Here is a 17249-nt window from a genome sequence, read left to right on the forward strand (position 1 = left end):
TGAAAGAGGCCATTGATTTTTGGATTGACAGACACAGGTCAAGAAGTGAGTTGTTATCAATGTCATTAAAATTAGTAGAATCAAGAGCCTCACTGTTGTTATGTGGGAGTGGGGGTGCTGAATTGTAATTATCAATTGTCGATTTATCAGTAAGAGAAGATACTTTGGTGTTATTTTTACCAAACATAGCCGGGATCGTGCCTTTCTCAGGAGCACCATCTGCTCCATTTTGTTTGTCCTTCTTGGAGCTTTTAGATGGAAGTTTGTCCGTTTTCACAGCGTTGCCTTTACGCAAATCGTACTGGGCTTTGGCAGGCTTTGGTTTAGCCATGTTGCTAGAGTTGCCCTTTATCTGTACTATTCCTTACTGTAAGCAATCAGATTTTGAGGGATAGTGTATTACACACTATTATACTTTCTCACCTGTGTATGGATCACGCCTACTCAATTCGTTGTAATGCTCCAATGGGGCATAGAAGAATCCTGGGGATCAAAGAGGGAGGCCTTTGCAGTCTCCCGAACGGAAATTCGCACCTCCAGCACGTAACAGTCACGTAACAGTAGTCGGCCTTTACCCCTGCCAGGCTTAACGCTGCAAGGGTGGTTCGCTCTGGCCTTTGTAGATGGTAGAAATCACGTGATAGATCACGTGTGCAGGACAGGCCCCGCCTCCTCCAGGAAGCGCACGGCCACCAACAAGAGCCCCTTGTTGGCTCGCAATGCTGGGCTTTGAAGTGATGGCAACAAATGTTTTCTCGGAAAGGTTGATTTTCAAATAATACACACGCCGCTCGGGCGGTTCGCTCTGGCCTTTGTAGATGGTAGAAATCACGTGATAGATCACGTGTGCAGGACAGGCCCCGCCTCCTCCAGGAAGCGCACGGCCACCAGCAAGAGCCCCTTGTCGGCTTGCAATGCTGGGCTTTGAAGTGATGGCAACAAATGTTTTCTCGGAAAGGTTGATTTTCAAATAATACACACGCCGCTCGGGCGGTTTGCTCTGGCCTTTGTAGATGGTAGAAATCACGTGATAGATCACGTGTGCAGGACAGGCCCCGCCTCCTCCAGGAAGCGCACGGCCACCAGCAAGAGCCCCTTGTCGGCTCGCAATGCTGGGCTTTGAAGTGATGGCAACAAATGTTTTCTCGGAAAGGTTGATTTTCAAATAATACACACCTAAATAATATAATGAAGGACCTTATAGTTTGAAGACCATTGAGAAACTGGGTATCTAAATCTTTCTGAAATTACATGTTTTTAGAGGTAGGCATAAGTTGTCCATCTGATAACGGAGAGCCAATAACGATCGTAGCTACTATAGAAATGTATACCTAGATGTCTCCCTTAACCAATCCCGATACTTGATAGGTTTTTCACTATTGCCACGTAGCATGACGTCACTCTGACGCATTTTCATTATAAAAACCATATTTTGTGTGGAGATCATTGAGCGACTGAGCGTACGTCCATTGATGTTCGTTGTAACCTGTTTTAGATAATTTGTAATAAAACAGTACTTTGCCATCTTCAGTTCTGTTATTTGTACTCAGAATTACTCTGGTGTGATCCCATCCATTGCATAGGCACGTAACTAAGGGACATAAGCTCAAATGCTTGTGGCATGCACGGCTCATCTTTGGTCCACGATACATTTGTCGATGAAGCTTACTCAACTGACTGTCCTGTCAACACATTCCTTGTCGATGACCATAAACTCATGTTTTTGTCCACCACTCTGTTGACAACCTCATCCACCACTCTGTCTACTACTTTGTCGTTATCTACTCTGTCAACAATGGCCCTAACCGCATCTACAACCACAACAACTTTGTCGATGATAAGATCTCCATTTACATTGACGATGGTTTTGTCAGCGACTAAATCTTCAGCTGTCTCAACGCCATCTACAGATACATTCTCTCATCCATAAAAACACATCCCCCCTGCTATTCCTGGCCCTTAACGCATGCCTCTGAAGGACCGGTTTTGAGGGCCTGGAAAGTTTTTTCTCAGATATCAAGGAAAGGTGGAGGAAGACCTCTCATTGCCGGCAGCTTAACCACTTCTGCAGCCATCTTGTGCATGCTGTGTACTTACTATCTTCAGCCGATGCCTGCACCCAGTCAACCGGAAGCCCACTATCTGGTAATGGCTATTTTATCCCCATTGCAGAAACTGGTTTCTGGAATTGTAGTCCAGTGTTCCTGTCATTCTGATTGTTTCCTCCTCCACTAGATCGGCCTCCTGCTCCACCTAGACACCTTACCCACGTCTCTCCAGCAGCCCCTTCCCTACTTTCTGAGTTCTCCAAATCTGAATTGGAGGACAACACTTCTAAAGAAGGGACATCCACTCACACTGCTACCATGGATGAGTTTCACGACTTGGTCCCTGAGGATGGTGAACCTTATGATCCCTCTATCAAGCATTGAAACCATGTTGCGAGCCACCAACATGTTTGACCTGTTTCCTACCGAGCAAAGGAAAGATTTCCTGTATTAGTGCAGGCAACAGCCTCGAAAGACAGTAGTGACCATTCCAGTATTGGACGACATCTTGGAGGATGGTCTTCAGACCATGAAGAAACCATTCATGGCCCCTGCTAAAAAGGACATGTCAATGCCCCTAAATGCCTACTTACCCAACCAAGCCCAGATTCCATGGTGTCCGTGGCAGCTCAAAAACGCTCTACCAAATCCACGTCTCCAGGTTCTGTGCCTCCGAACAAAGAAGGGCGACAACTAAACACTTTGGGAAGGGCATTAACATCCCGATTCATATTTGCCATGTCAATTCCTATGATTTACCATGGCAGGAATACACTATCAGTTCAAGGCCTTACCCGTCGGCCTCAAATCCGCACTGAGGGTATTCACCAAATGTGTAGCTCTTGCAGCGGCTCATATCTGTCAGTCGGTGGTCCATGTGTACCCATACCTCGGTGATCGGATGATCAGAGCCCCCTTCCTCAGGCCATCAAACAAACCAAAGCAACAATCAGCTGTTTATCCTTGCTGGGATCTCCTTCAATTACAGAAAATCCTGCTCGGCTCCTTCCCAGCAAATGTTGTTCCCGGGTGTGTAACTGAACACTATACACTACACAGCTACCCCATCGGCCGACAGAGCCAAGTCCATTCTTGTGAAAACACACTTGCTCTCATAGAAGTAGGTCATGTCAGTCCACAACCTAAAGTACCTCCTTGGGATGAGGTCTTCTTGCATTCCTCTAATCCAGCACTAGCGGCTTTCTATGAGGCTTCTTCAGGAGTTCCATTGGAAGCAAGTCTCTAATGACTGGGACAACAAAGTACAGCATGCATGCCCCTTTCATGACAGCCTGCGCTGGGAGTCGATGCTCACCAGCCTCACGGAAGGAGCAGTTTTTCAACCGCAGGTCCATCTGGTCACAGTCATAACTGATGTCTCCTTGGAGGGTTGGGGAGCCCACACTGGCAGCTACCACGCTAGAGGCCTGTGGTCGCAAGACAAATAGTTGTTAATCATCCACGTCCTGGAGCTATGAGTGATGTTCTCAGAGCTGAAGTCCTTTCGCCTCCATCTCCAAGGGAATGGGGTTTGGATGATCACCATGCTTTATATACGGAAATAAGGCAGTGCCACTTCTATCACCAGAAGGTGACTCCCTCTGTTAATTGCCTCTGACATAAAGGATGTTCCTGTCCCTTTTCCAACTGCCCAGGTATACACAATTTGGCGGCACAATCCCTCAGGAGAGAACTACGCTCCAGCCACGAGCCGTAGCTCGCCACGATCAAGTTCTACACATCTTCCACACATGAGTGGTTACAGAGATCTCTTCACCTCTAGGAAAAAAAAGGAATGCTGTACAAATGCCAGCAGATTCCCACAAGCAGGAATCCTGGGTGACTCCTTCACGTTCCTCTGGACCAACCAGTTTCTTTATGCATCCCCTCCATTTCCACTCATCCCGGTCCTTCATGCTTTCAGGCAACATCATTGCAAATTGATTTTAGTGGCTCCGGCCTGGCTGAGGAAGTTCTGTTTTTCGGAGCTCCTCAGTCTCTCGTCTGCACCTCTCATCAGACCGCCTCAAATCTTCAACCTCCTGTTCAGGGACAAGAAATCTGTCCTCCCTAAATCTGACTGCCTGGTTCCTGCTTTCCTAGAATTCAGACATGTCCCCAGGCCTCAGGAGTGCAGAGCCATTCTTGCTAAAGGTTGTGCGCCCTCTACGATCTCTTACTATGCAAGCAAGTGGAAGTGTTTCACAATGTGTGCCACCAATAATGTTGATGCTTTACACTTCCGGGCTCAAGAGATTCTACCTTACGTAGTGCCCCAGAGTGGCCTTGCACATTCCTCTATTAAAGTCCATCTGGCTGCGATCTCAGGATTTACTCGCACCTCTGACACACCTTCGTTATTGTCTCGTAGGCTTATTAAATAATTCCTGAAGGGACTCTTCCAGTGTAGGCAATGGCTCCTGCTTGGGAGTTGAACCTTGTTCTTACCAAGTTAAAGGGGCCTCCCTTTGAACCAATGCACAAAGTGAGCATCACATTTCTCTCATGGAAGACTGCCTTCTTGGTCACCATCACCTCTTGCAGCAGAGTGGGGGAGTTCCAATCTCTATCCTGCAAGCTGCCCGGTCTTGTGTTCCACAATGCCAACGTCCTTTTATGAACCGATCCCAACTTCATGTTCAAGGTTCCTTCACCGTTCCATCTGAATGAGGCATCGGTTCTGCCTGTTTGCGTAGGCTCTCCTACTCCGGTGGAACGCTTGCTGCATTCCTTGTATGTTATGTAGGCTTGAAGTATTATCTGGCCTGTACCAAACAGTGCCGCAAATCATCTATTGCTCGTGGAGTTTCACCCCTATTTCTGTGGACAAGGAGCTGTCTAAATCCCCCATCTCCAGATTGCTGTCTATTTGCTTCTCCTACGGTCACAACATGGCTACAGGCCGCTCCCTGTTTTCCTCCCCAGTGTCTTACTGTTGGATATATGCAGGGCAGCTTCATGGAGGTCTGTCCACATCTTCACAAGGTTCTACTGTGTCGACAGGCATTCCACCGAGGAGTCCGGGGTTGAACAAGCAGTGCTTTGCCATCTGTTTGCATAAGATGAGCTATTGCTGAACGTCAGACTATTTCCTCTGCCCATTTTACATTGGAGGTGTTAGTGCATACTGCTTTGTAATCTTGTAAGGATCATGTGAATTTGTAAAAGATCCATTGCCGGAGAAGGACTATGTTACTTACCTGTAACCCCAGTCTTCTAGCATTGGTATCTTTCGTGGATTCACATGGGACTCTCCCGTCTACTCCTCTTATGGCTCTTCTTGGCGCATAATACCACTGGTATGTGCAGTATGCTAATACGAAGGAGGCCTCCAGGGGTGGAGCTAAGAGAGACACCTCCTATTGTCTATTGGGCAAGATGACCTGATATATGATATGGCATTTATAATGCGCCTATACACAAGTGTTTAAAGACGCGACGAGGCAAGGGAGCGGAACAGGGAAGACAGAGTCAACGATCTTACTAGGCCAAGTGACATTGAGATTGCACAAGTGCTGGGAAGTTGTAAGGGGAGAAGTGCAGGGGAAAGGGGAGGGGGCACTGCGGTACATAAGATAACAGTAAAAGGAAAAATAAATAAGACAATAAATAAAAAGTGCGGCCAGTTGGTGGCAAGTGCGGCCAGCTGGTGGCAAGTGCAAGGGTAAGGGCAGACATCAGTTGTCAAGTGCTGGTAGGGGGTTGTAGGGCTACAGAAACAGTCCCTGAGTGCAAGGGGTGCCAGGGGGGGCAGTGCAGGTGTGCAACTGGTGGGGAGGGGACCTGGGACGGAGATCAGAGGGTGCCCAGGTAAACCAGTGTAGTTTCAGTTTAAACCAGGAGACCAGCAAGGGAGCAGAGTAGAGAAAGCAGAAGCAAAGAGGCAGGTTCTAAGGTGCTTCCGGAACCGGAGATGGTTCTCCTCAGGTTTCAGAGAGGCAGGGAGGTTGATAGGGAAGATATTTAGGAAGAGAGAGTTGAAGGTATTGAGGCCCCAGACAGCAGAAGGCCTTATGGACAATGCAGAGGGTTTTGGACTTAATCCTCATCGCTGCAGGGAGCCAGTGCAGCGATTTCAGTCCTGGAGAGATACGATCCCTGGGCTTGAGGCCAAAACAAGTCTTGCGGTCCTGTTTTGGATGAGTTGCAAAGGGCGGAGAGTAGAAGCAGGCAGATTTAGAAAGAGGCTGTTGCAGTAGTCCAGCCTAGAGACAACCAGAGCTCTGGAGAAAGTGAGCTTCTGGGGGAAGGAGAGGAAAGGAAGAATATCTCTGTGGAGGTGCAGCTGGTAGCGTGAATTCTTAGAGACGTCAGAGATGTGAGGAGAGAAGGAGAGTGTGGAGTCGAAGATGACCCCGAGGTTTTTAGCCTCAAAGGTGGGAGCAGCAAGAGGGCCAAGAGAGGCCACCCAGAAACTGACAGGAAAGGAGGGAGCAGGTGTGCTGATGAGGAGAATTTCAGTCTTACTGGCATTAAGGCATAGATCATTGGCAGCACACCACTCCTGGATAGCAGACAGACAGTCAGAGATGAGAGAAGGAGAAGAGGTGGTGAAAAGGTGCCTGAAAATGAGTTGAGTGTCATATGCGTAGCGCTGAAAGTTGGTGCAGGGAGTGGCAATGCGGTGGGCAAGAAGTGCCAGGTATTGGTTGAACAGCCAGGGAGAGAGGTTAGACCCCTGGGGAACACCACAGGTAGAGATGGAGATAGAGGAGAGGAAGGACCCAAGTTGGACCTGGGAGGGTCGATCAGAGAGGAAAAAAGTCAGCCAATCCAGGGCCTGATCAGTGATACCCAGGTTATCACAGAGACGGTTGTGCAGGATGGCATGGTTGACCGTGTCAAAGGCAGGAGAGAGATCAAGTAAGATGAGGACATGGAGTGTTGGAATCAAGGTTGGAGAGCAGGTCTTCACGGATGTTCAGGAGATCACTTTCCGTGCTTCAGGCAGCTCCGAAGCTAGACTGATGGTCATGGAGACAACCAACAAATTCAGTGTGAAGATTAAGCTGGGAGATGGCCAGCTTTTCCAGGAGTTTGTCCAGGAAAGGAGTGATGGAGATCGGGCGATAGTTAGCTGGGCTGGAAGAGTCGGCAGAAGCTTTCTTAAGAAGATGGTGCACAAGAGAGTGCTTCAGGGGGAAAGGGAAGACTCCAGTGTCGAAGGAGTGGTTGCAGAAGTCAGCCAAAGCAGGAGCCAGGGTGTCAATGTGGTCCTTGATGGTTTTGGAGGAACAGGGGTGAGCCTGTTTTGACTAGACTTTCATAGATCGGACTTGTCTGGAAACCTCGTCTGGGGAGAACAGTGGAAAGGCAAAGAAGGAGGAGAGGTGGCAGACGAACGGCCAGAGATAGAGGGAGGAGTGGGAGAGGTAGAGAGAGATGACAGGATGTCCTGAGTTTTATAGATGAAATGAGAAGCCAGGGCCATGCAGAAGGCCTGGGATGGGACAGGAGAGGTAGAGAATGCAGCAGGATTGGCCACCTCCTTGCAGATTTTAAAGAATTCAGCCGAGTTGTTGGAGGCCGCAGAGACGCGGGCTTGGATGTGGGCTCTCTTCTTGGTGCAGACAGAGCCGGTATTGCCTTTGGAGAAGGCGGCAGGCCAGTTTGTTAGAGGATGTACCAGAAGCACTCCATTTCCTCTCAGTCACCCTGCACTTGCGTTTAAGGGTGAGAAGGTCAGAGTCATACCAATAGTTGCACTTGGCCTTAGGCTTCAAGCAGATCCTCATGACTGGGGCAAGAACATTGAGGGTATCAGATACGGCAGAGTGGAGCGTGGAAAGGGCTGTGTCAGGGTGTGAGTCAGCCGGGGGTGGGAGGGAGAAAGTGGTGGCGAAAGCCTCAACTGACACACGCTTCATGGGTCGGATAACCGAGAAGGTAGGTGGCAGTGCTCAGTTGGCTTGGCCTGCGGGGGGGCGGGTGAGCTGGGAGGAAACGAGAAAGTGATCACTCCAAGAGAGAGGAGTGGTGAGAGGGATAGAAAGGGGAAGGTCTACAGAGATCAGAACATCCAGGGTGTGTCCTGCAGAGTGAGTCAGGCCAGAAGGGAGAATAGAGATTGAGAGAGAATTGCAAAGGTCACGAAAGAGTCCAGAGGAAGGACAGGAAGCATCCAGGTGGATGTTAAATTCTCCAAGAAGGAGGAGTTGAGTGGTTGAGGAAAAGAGAGAAGAGAAGTGATACACCCACTCGGAGAGGAAGGGGGAGATCTGACCAAGTGGCCGATAGATGGTAGCCACAGTAAGAGAATGGCCAGGAGAGAGAGAGAGAGAGAGAGACTACAGATGAGGCATTCAAATGATGAGTAGGCCTGTGTAGGAATGACAGAGGCAGGAATCCACTCAGGGAAGATCAGGGCCACACCCCCGCGGAACGTTTGGATCTGGGCATGGAGAAAACACACCTAGGTCTGAGAACCCTGTAAGTGGGAAAAAAGGCCTAGGTTTCACAATGCAATGTTAAATACTTTCACAATGCAGTTTTAAATACCAGAGAAAAAAACCACCTAAGTCTGAGAGTCTGCTATGTGGCCAGGTTTACTGGGTAGAGTGAGGCTCTATTCCTAACCCAGGCCCCTCCTACCTGAGTAGTCGCTGCTGGTTAACGGCTGGCCACTGGCTTCCCCTGATGACACCCGCAGACACGATAGGGAGCCGCCCTACAACGACTCTAAGAGAACAGTAAAGTGACTGCAGTTTTTCTGATTCAAATCCAAACTGCTTTAATGGTACAGAGGATTGCCAGCCAGACGGCAGGGAATATTCATACTGCAAGTGAATCTATGAAACCAATGCCGGAGAATAGGAGTTACAGGTAAATCAGTTATTTCTTATGGTCATTTAACAGCGGGCATAGCGGGCATAGCGGGAATAGCGTGCAACCGCAAGCTAGTCATACATGCAGGAAGAAGATGAAACCAGAATGCTGAGGGCTACAGTAAGCCCTCAGTCTAGTGTCAGGATGGACACTGAAATCGCAGACTAGAAACTCACCGCAATTCTAGCTTTACATGTTTTAATGTCTGAAAATACACTTTATGGGCAAAATAGTGTGTATAGAGAGGGTTTCACGCTGTGTAAGGCCAATTTTAACAATCAAACACAAAGTTTTGATAGCTTTTATTGGACTAACTGAAAATATTAGCCTGAGATGGTATGTGCATAAGCTTTCGAAGTCCCAGAGACGTCTTCATCTGATGGTGGTCAAGCGATAAAAGAGTAATAATGAAAATACCACCAAGAGCCAGCGATAAAAGAGTAATAATGAAAATACCACCAAGAGCCAGCGATAAAAGAGTAATAATGAAAATACCACCTCTTCAAACAACTCCATGGGTTGCAAGAAGAAGCATGCAAGGAACTCAGTCCTGCACGGCCCTTTATGCACAGGGCAATAGAATTGGGAAGAAACAGGCACGTACTCAAGCCTTAATAAGCAGTCGCGGCACTAGTGCACGGCCGCCTTAGTCACCCAGTGTTTTGCAAGTAATGTGTCCAAACACTTAAGCACCACGACTCTAAGTGGGACCCAGTATGAAAATAAAGAATGATGCTGAGAAATTCCAAAATATAACATTCAAAAAGAGACAGGCCTCATTCTAAGTCTGGCGGTCCGGAAATAAGGGTGCCCGTAGCAACGTACGCCAGACCCCAAGAATGCCTGCAGGGGCCAGATCTCCTGGCACGCATTTTTTCTCACAGAAGCACCAGCACCCTTCTGTGTCCCCATTCCCATTGGGTCCCATGTTACTCCATGGGAATGGGGACTTAAAGTTCCCGGCGCCTGACATCCCGGACCGCTGCGACTTGTAATGTCCCATTGGCACAGGGATATCAAGCGGCGGGAACAGTGTTACGAGGTACCGGCGGTTTACCGTCAACCTCGTAATGAGGCACACAGTTTGTGTAAAAAGGAATGTAGCTTTTCATGCCTTCCCTGCACAGTCTAATGTTTTTCACACATCCAGAGGTTTTCATGTGTGCTGTGCAGTGGGCTATCTTTCCAACGTTTCAACATGCTTCCAGTTTTTCAAACCATAATACGTCTTCCCTGCCAGCCCCATCCAAATTATTGCCTGCTGTGAATGTTTAATCCAACCGGACTAAGAAAGGCGTCCTGCAGTGTGTTGAGACTAAAACAGTGTCAGAGGCCAGTACATGTTTTCGTAGCCCCCATGCTTTTCTAGGGTCATACAGTAGGTCAATTGGAGTTACTTAGGCCTCTTGTCTACATTTGATGGAAACAATACAGAAATATTTCCTAAGCTTCCAAGGTGCCCTGCCCAAAAGTCTCTTTCTTGTGTCTCATTTTTGACAGTGCCTTGCCGGCTTGCATACAAAGTAGCAAAAACAAAAATATGTTACCACTGTTAGAATGGTGAAATTTCCCCTGATGGCTGGGCGTGCATCTTGCTCGATAACGTGTTACCACTGTTAGAATGGTGAAATGTCCACTGATGGCTGTGCGTGCATCTTGCTCGATAACGTGTTACCACTGTTAGAATGGTGAAATGTCCACTGATGGCCGGGCGTGCATCTTGCTCGATAATGTGTTACCACTGTTAGAATGGTGACATGTCCCCTGATGGCTGGGCGTGCATCTTGCTCGATAAAGTGTTACCAATGTTAGAATGGTGAAATGTCCACTTATGGCTGGGCGTGCATCTTGCTCGATAACGTGTTACCACTGTTAGAATGGTGAAATTTCCCCTGATGGCTGGGCGTGCATCTTGCTCGAAAACGTGTTACCACTGTTAGAATGGTGAAATGTCCACTGATGGCTGAGCGTGCATCTTGCTCGATAATGTGTTACCACTGTTAGAATGGTGAAATGTCCACTGATGGCCGGGCGTGCATCTTGCTCGATAATGTGTTACCACTGTTAGAATGGTGAAATTTCCCCTGATGGCCGGGCGTGCATCTTGCTCGATAATGTGTTTCCACTGTTAGAATGGTGAAATGTCCCCTGATGGCCGGGCGTGCATCTTGCTCGATAACGTGTTGCCACTGTTAGAATGGTGAAATGTCCACTGATGGCTGGGCGTGCATCTTGCTCGATAACGTGTTGCCACTGTTAGAATGGTGAAATGTCCACTTATGGCTGGGCGTGCATCTTGCTCGATAACGTGTTGCCACTGTTAGAATGGTGAAATGTCCACTTATGGCTGGGCGTGCATCTTGCTCGATAACGTGTTACCACTGTTAGAATGGTGAAATTTCCCCTGATGGCTGGGCGTGCATCTTGCTCGATAACGTGTTACCACTGTTAGAATGGTGAAATTTCCCCTGATGGCTGGGCGTGCATCTTGCTCGATAACGTGTTACCACTGTTAGAATGGTGAAATGTCCACTGATGGCTGGGCGTGCATCTTGCTCGATAACGTGTTACCACTGTTAGAATGGTGAAATGTCCCCTGATGGCCGGGCGTGCATCTTGCTCGATAATTTGTTACCACTGTTAGAATGGTGAAATTTCCCCTGATGGCCGGGCGTGCATCTTGCTCGATAATGTGTTTCCACTGTTAGAATGGTGAAATGTCCCCTGATGGCCGGGCGTGCATCTTGCTCGATAACGTGTTGCCACTGTTAGAATGGTGAAATGTCCACTGATGGCTGGGCGTGCATCTTGCTCGATAACGTGTTACCACTGTTAGAATGGTGAAATTTCCCCTGATGGCTGGGCGTGCATCTTGCTCGATAACGTGTTACCACTGTTAGAATGGTGAAATGTCCACTGATGGCTGAGCGTGCATCTTGCTCGATAATGTGTTACCACTGTTAGAATGGTGAAATTTCCCCTGATGGCTGGGCGTGCATCTTGCTCGATAACGTGTTACCACTGTTAGAATGGTGAAATTTCCCCTGATGGCTGGGCGTGCATCTTGCTCGATAACGTGTTACCACTGTTAGAATGGTGAAATTTCCCCTGATGGCTGGGCGTGCATCTTGCTCGATAACGTGTTACCACTGTTAGAATGGTGAAATTTCCCCTGATGGCTGGGCGTGCATCTTGCTCGATAACGTGTTACCACTGTTAGAATGGTGAAATTTCCCCTGATGGCTGGGCGTGCATCTTGCTCGATAACGTGTTACCACTGTTAGAATGGTGAAATTTCCCCTGATGGCTGGGCGTGCATCTTGCTCGATAACGTGTTACCACTGTTAGAATGGTGAAATTTCCCCTGATGGCTGGGCGTGCATCTTGCTCGATAACGTGTTACCACTGTTAGAATGGTGAAATTTCCCCTGATGGCTGGGCGTGCATCTTGCTCGATAACGTGTTACCACTGTTAGAATGGTGAAATTTCCCCTGATGGCCGGGCGTGCATCTTGCTTGATAATGTGTTACCACTGTTAGAATGGTGAAATTTCCCCTAATGGCCGGGCCTGCATCTTGCTCGATAATGTGTACAGACTATTTGGGCTCAGACATCCAAAATCACTATCCAGGCTTCTTGTGTCTTTACTCATTCTATGACCTGCACCATTGGGCCATATTACAAGTTTGGCAGTGCAGGAAAAAAGTGGTGGTAACAGACTTACCAGCATTTTTCCAGCACCGCTGGATTATAAATTTGGAGGTAAAGTAGAGAATTTACCTCCAGAAATAAGCTGGAGCTGAATTCACCACTTTACCTGTAAAAATAAGTGGATTTACAGTGCAGTAAATCCGCCTGTGGTAAATCGAACAATAATCTGCATAAAGTCCTATGGATTTAAAAAATGGGGAATTACCACCACTTGTAATCCTGTGGTAAACCCACGGGACCAGGTGGTGGTAAAAGTAATCGGGTTTGGCAGTAATTCTCTCTCCCCAGGATTTCTCTCTCCCCATGATCTCTTTGCTGCACAGGATCTCTCCTTCTCCCCAGGATCTCTCTCTGCCCAGGATCACTCTCTCCCTAGGATCACTCTCTTGCCAGTATCTCTTTGCTACCCAGGATCTCTTTTTCTCCCCAGGATATTTCTCTCTCTGTCTCTCTCATTCTCTCTCCCCCCAAGCCCCAGGATCTCTCTCTCTGCCCAGGATCTCTGTCTCCCCAGAATCTCTCTCTCCCCAGGATCTCTGTGCTGACCAAGATCTCTTCACTGCCCAGAAGCTCTCTTTCTCCCCAGGATCTCTCTCTACCCAGGATCTCTCTCTCCCCAGAGTACCTCTACCTAGGATCACTCTCTTCCTATGATTTCTTTGCTACCCAGGATCTCTCTCTCTCTCCCCGGGATTTGTTCACTGCCCAGGATCTCTCTCCCCCCAGGATCTGTCTCTGTCCATGATCTCTCTTTCTCCCCAGGGTCTCTCTCTGGCCAGGATCACTCACTCCCTTTGATCACTCTCTTCCCAGTATCTCCTTGCTTCCCAGGATCTCTTTGCTACCCAGGATCTCTGTTTCACCCCAGAATCTCTCTCTCTCCTGCTCCCTGCAGGGTCACTCTCTTTGACCAGGATCTCTCTCTCCCCAGGATCTCTGTGCTATCTAGGATCTGTTTGCGGCCCAGGATCTCTTTCTCCCTGGGATCTCTCTCTGCCCAGGATCTCTTTCTGCCCAGGATCACTCTCTGCCTAGGATAACTCTCTTCCCAGCATCTCTTCGCTACTCGGGATCTCTCGCTCCCCAATATCTCTCTGTGCCCAACATCTCCCTCTCTCCAAGATCTCTCTCTCTCCCCAGGATCCCTCTCTCTCCCCAGGATCTCTCTCTCCCCCAGGATCTCACTATGCCCAAGATCTCTCTCTCTCTCTCCAGGATCTCTCTCTGCCCAGGATCACTCTCTACCTAGATAATTCTCTTTCCAGCATCTCTCCGCTGCCCAGGATCTCTCTGCTGCCCAGGATCTCTCTTTTGCCGTAGTATCTCTCCCTCTGCCAAGGATCTCCCTCTCCCCAGAATCTCTCTTTCTGCCCAGGATCTCTCTCCCTAGATATCTCTGCCCCCTACGATTTCTCTCTCTCTCTGCCCAGGATTTCTCTCTCCGCAGAACCTCTCACTGCCCATGGTCTCCCTCTGCCCAGGAGCACTCTCTGCCCAGGGTCACTCTCTACCTAGATAACTCTCTTCCCAGCATCTCTTTGTTACTCAGGATCTCTCTGCCCAGGATCACTCTCTACGTAGATAACTCTCTTCCCAGCATCTCTCCGCTGCCCATGATCTCTCTGCTGCCCAGGATCTCTCTCTCCCCCAGGATCTCTCTCTGCCCAAGATCTTTCTCTCTCCCCAGGATCTCTCTCTGCCCAGGATCTCTCTCCCCAGATCTCTCTGCCTCCCTAGGATCTCTATTTCTCTCTGCCCAGGATCTCTCTCTCCGCAGAAACTCTCTCTGCCCAGGGTCTCTCTCTGCCCAGGAGCACTCTCTGCCCAGGATCACTCTCAACCTAGATAACTCTCTTCCCAGCATCTCTTCACTACTCAGGATCTCTCTGCCCAGGATCACTCTCTACCAAGATAACTCTCTTCCCAGCATCTCTTCGCTACTCAGGATCTCTCTGCCCAGGATCACTCTTTACCTAGATAACTCTCTTCCCAGCATCTCTCTGCTGCCTGGGATCTCTCGGCTGCCCAGGATCTCTCTCTCCCCCAGGATCTCTCTCTGCTCGTGATCTCTCTCTCTGCCCAGGATCGATCTCTACCTAGATAACTCTCTTCCCAGCATCTCTCCGCTGCACAAGATCTCTCTGCTGCCCAGGATCTTTCTTTCTCCCTAGTATTTCTGTCTCTCTGCCCAGGATCTCTCTCTCCCCCAGGATCTCTCTCTGCCCAGGATCTCTCTCTCCAGATCTCTTTGCCTCCCTAGGATCTCTCTTTCTCTCTGCCCAGGATCATTCCATACCTAGACAACTCTCTTCCCAGCATCTCTCTGTTGCCCAGGATCTCTCTGCTGTCCAGGATCTCTTCCCCCCCCACAGGATCTCTCGCTGCCCAATATCTCTCTCTCTCTCCCCAGGATCTCTCTCTGCCCAGGTACTCTCTCTGCCCAGGATCTCTCTTTCTCCCTAGTATCTCTATCTCTGCCCAGGATCTCTCTCACCCCCAGGATGACTCTCTGGCCAGGATCTCTCTGCCTCCCTAGGACCTCTCTTTCTCTCTGCCCAGGATTTCTCTCTCTGCAGAATCTCTCTCTGCCCAGCGTCTCTCTCTCCCTAGATTTCTCCCTCTCCCTAGGATCTCTATCTCTCCCCACAATCACTCTCGCCCTAGGATCTCTCTCTGCCCAGGATCTCTCTCCCCAGAGCTCTCTGCCTCCCTAGGCTCTACCTCTCTTTCTCCCCAGAATCTATCCCTGCCCAGGGGCGCTCTCGCTCCCTAGATTTCTCCCTCTCACTAGGATCTCTTTCTCTTCCCAGGATCACTCTTTCCCTAGGATCTTTCTCTGCCCAGGATCTCTCTCCCCAGACCTCCCTGCCTCCCTAGGCTCTCCTTCTCTCTCTCCCCAGAATCTCTCTCTGCCCAGGGTCTCTCTCTCTCTCTCCCTGGATTTCTCCCTCTCCCTAGGATCTCTTTCTCTCCTCAGGATCACTCTCTCCCTAGGATCTCTCTCTGCCCAGGATCTCTCTCCCCAGATCTCTCTGCCCCCTAGGGTCTCCCTCTCTCTCCCCAGAATCTCTCTCTGGCCAGGGTCTCTCTCGCCCTAGATTTCTCCCTCTACCTACGATCTCTTTCTATCCCCAGGATCACTCTCTCCCTAGGATCTCTCTCTGCTGAGGATCTCTCTCTCCCTAGATTTATCCCTCTCTCTAGGATCTCTCTCTGCTGAGGATCTCTCTCTCCCTAGATGTATCCCTCTCCCTAGGAACTCTTTCTCTCCCCAGGATCCCACTCTCCCTAGGATCTCTCTCTGCCCAGGATCTCTATCCCCAGATCTCTCTGCCTCCCAAGGCTCCCCCTCTCTCTCCCCAGAATCTCTCTCTGCCCAGGGTCTCTCTCGCTCCCTAGATTTCTCCCTCTCCCTAGGATCTCTTTCTCCCCCCCAGGATCTCTCTCCCTAGATTTCTCCCTCTCCCCTGGATCTCTCTCTGCCCAGGATCAATGTCTCACTAATATAACTCTCTTCCCAGGTTCTCTCTCTCCCTAGATTTCTCCCTCTCCCTAGGATCTCTTTCTAACCCCAGGATCACACTCTACCTAGGATAACTCTCTTCCCAGCATCTCTCTGCTGCCCAGGATCTCTCTTTCTCCCTTGCATCTCTCCCTCTGCCCAGGATCTCTCTCTCTCTCTCACCCCAGGATCTTTCTCTGCCCAGGATCTCTCTCCCCAGATCTCTCTGCCTCCCTAGGCTCTCCCTCTCTCTCTGCCAGAATCTTCCTCTGCCCAGCGTCTGTCTCACCCTAGATTTCTCCCTCTCCCTAGGATCTCACTCTCTCCCCAGGATCACTCTCTGCCCAGCGTCTTTCTCTCCCTAGATTTCTCCCTCTCCCTAGGATGTCTTTCTCTCCCCAGGATCACTATCTACCTAGGATAACTCTCTTCCCAGCATCTCTTCGGTAGTTAGGATCTGTCTCCCCAGGATCTCTTTCTCCCCCCAGGATCACTCTCTCCCTAGGATCTGTCTCTGCCCAGGGTCTCTCTCTCCCTAGATTTCTCCCTCTCCCTAGGATCTCTCTCTCCCCCAGGATCTCTCTCTCCCTAGATTTCTCCCTCTCCTAGGATCTTTCTTTGCCCAGGATCAATGTCTCACTATGATAACTCTCTTTCCAGGGTCTCTCTCCCCCTAGATTTCTCCCTCTCCCTAGGATCTCTTTCTAACACCAGGATCACTATCTACCTAGGATAACTCTCTTCCCAGCAACTCTTCAGCTGTTAGGATCTCTCTCCCCAGGATCTCTCCTCTGCCCAGGATCTCTCTTTCCCCCTAGTATCTCTCTCTCTCTGCCCAGGATCTCTCTCTCTCTCTCCCGAGAATCTCTCTCTGCCCAGGGTCTCTCTCTCTCTCTGGATTTCTCCCTCTGCCTAGGATCTCTTTCTCTCCCCAGGATCACACTCTACCTAGGATAACTCTCTTCCCAGCATCTCTCTGCTGCCCAGGATCTCTCTTTCTCCCTAGTATCTCTCCCTCTGCCCAGGATCTTTCTCTCTCTCTCACCCCAGGATCTTTCTCTGCCCAGGATCTCTCTCCCCAGATCTCTCTGCCTCCCTAGGCTCTCCCTCTCTCTCTGCCAGAATCTTCCTCTGCCCAGCGTCTGTCTACCCTAGATTTCTA

The sequence above is a fragment of the Ambystoma mexicanum genome, chromosome 10, assembly GCF_040938575.1.
Source record: "Ambystoma mexicanum isolate Mex_15411 chromosome 10, UKY_AmexF1_1, whole genome shotgun sequence".
In the NCBI taxonomy this organism is placed as follows: Eukaryota; Metazoa; Chordata; class Amphibia; order Caudata; family Ambystomatidae; genus Ambystoma; species Ambystoma mexicanum.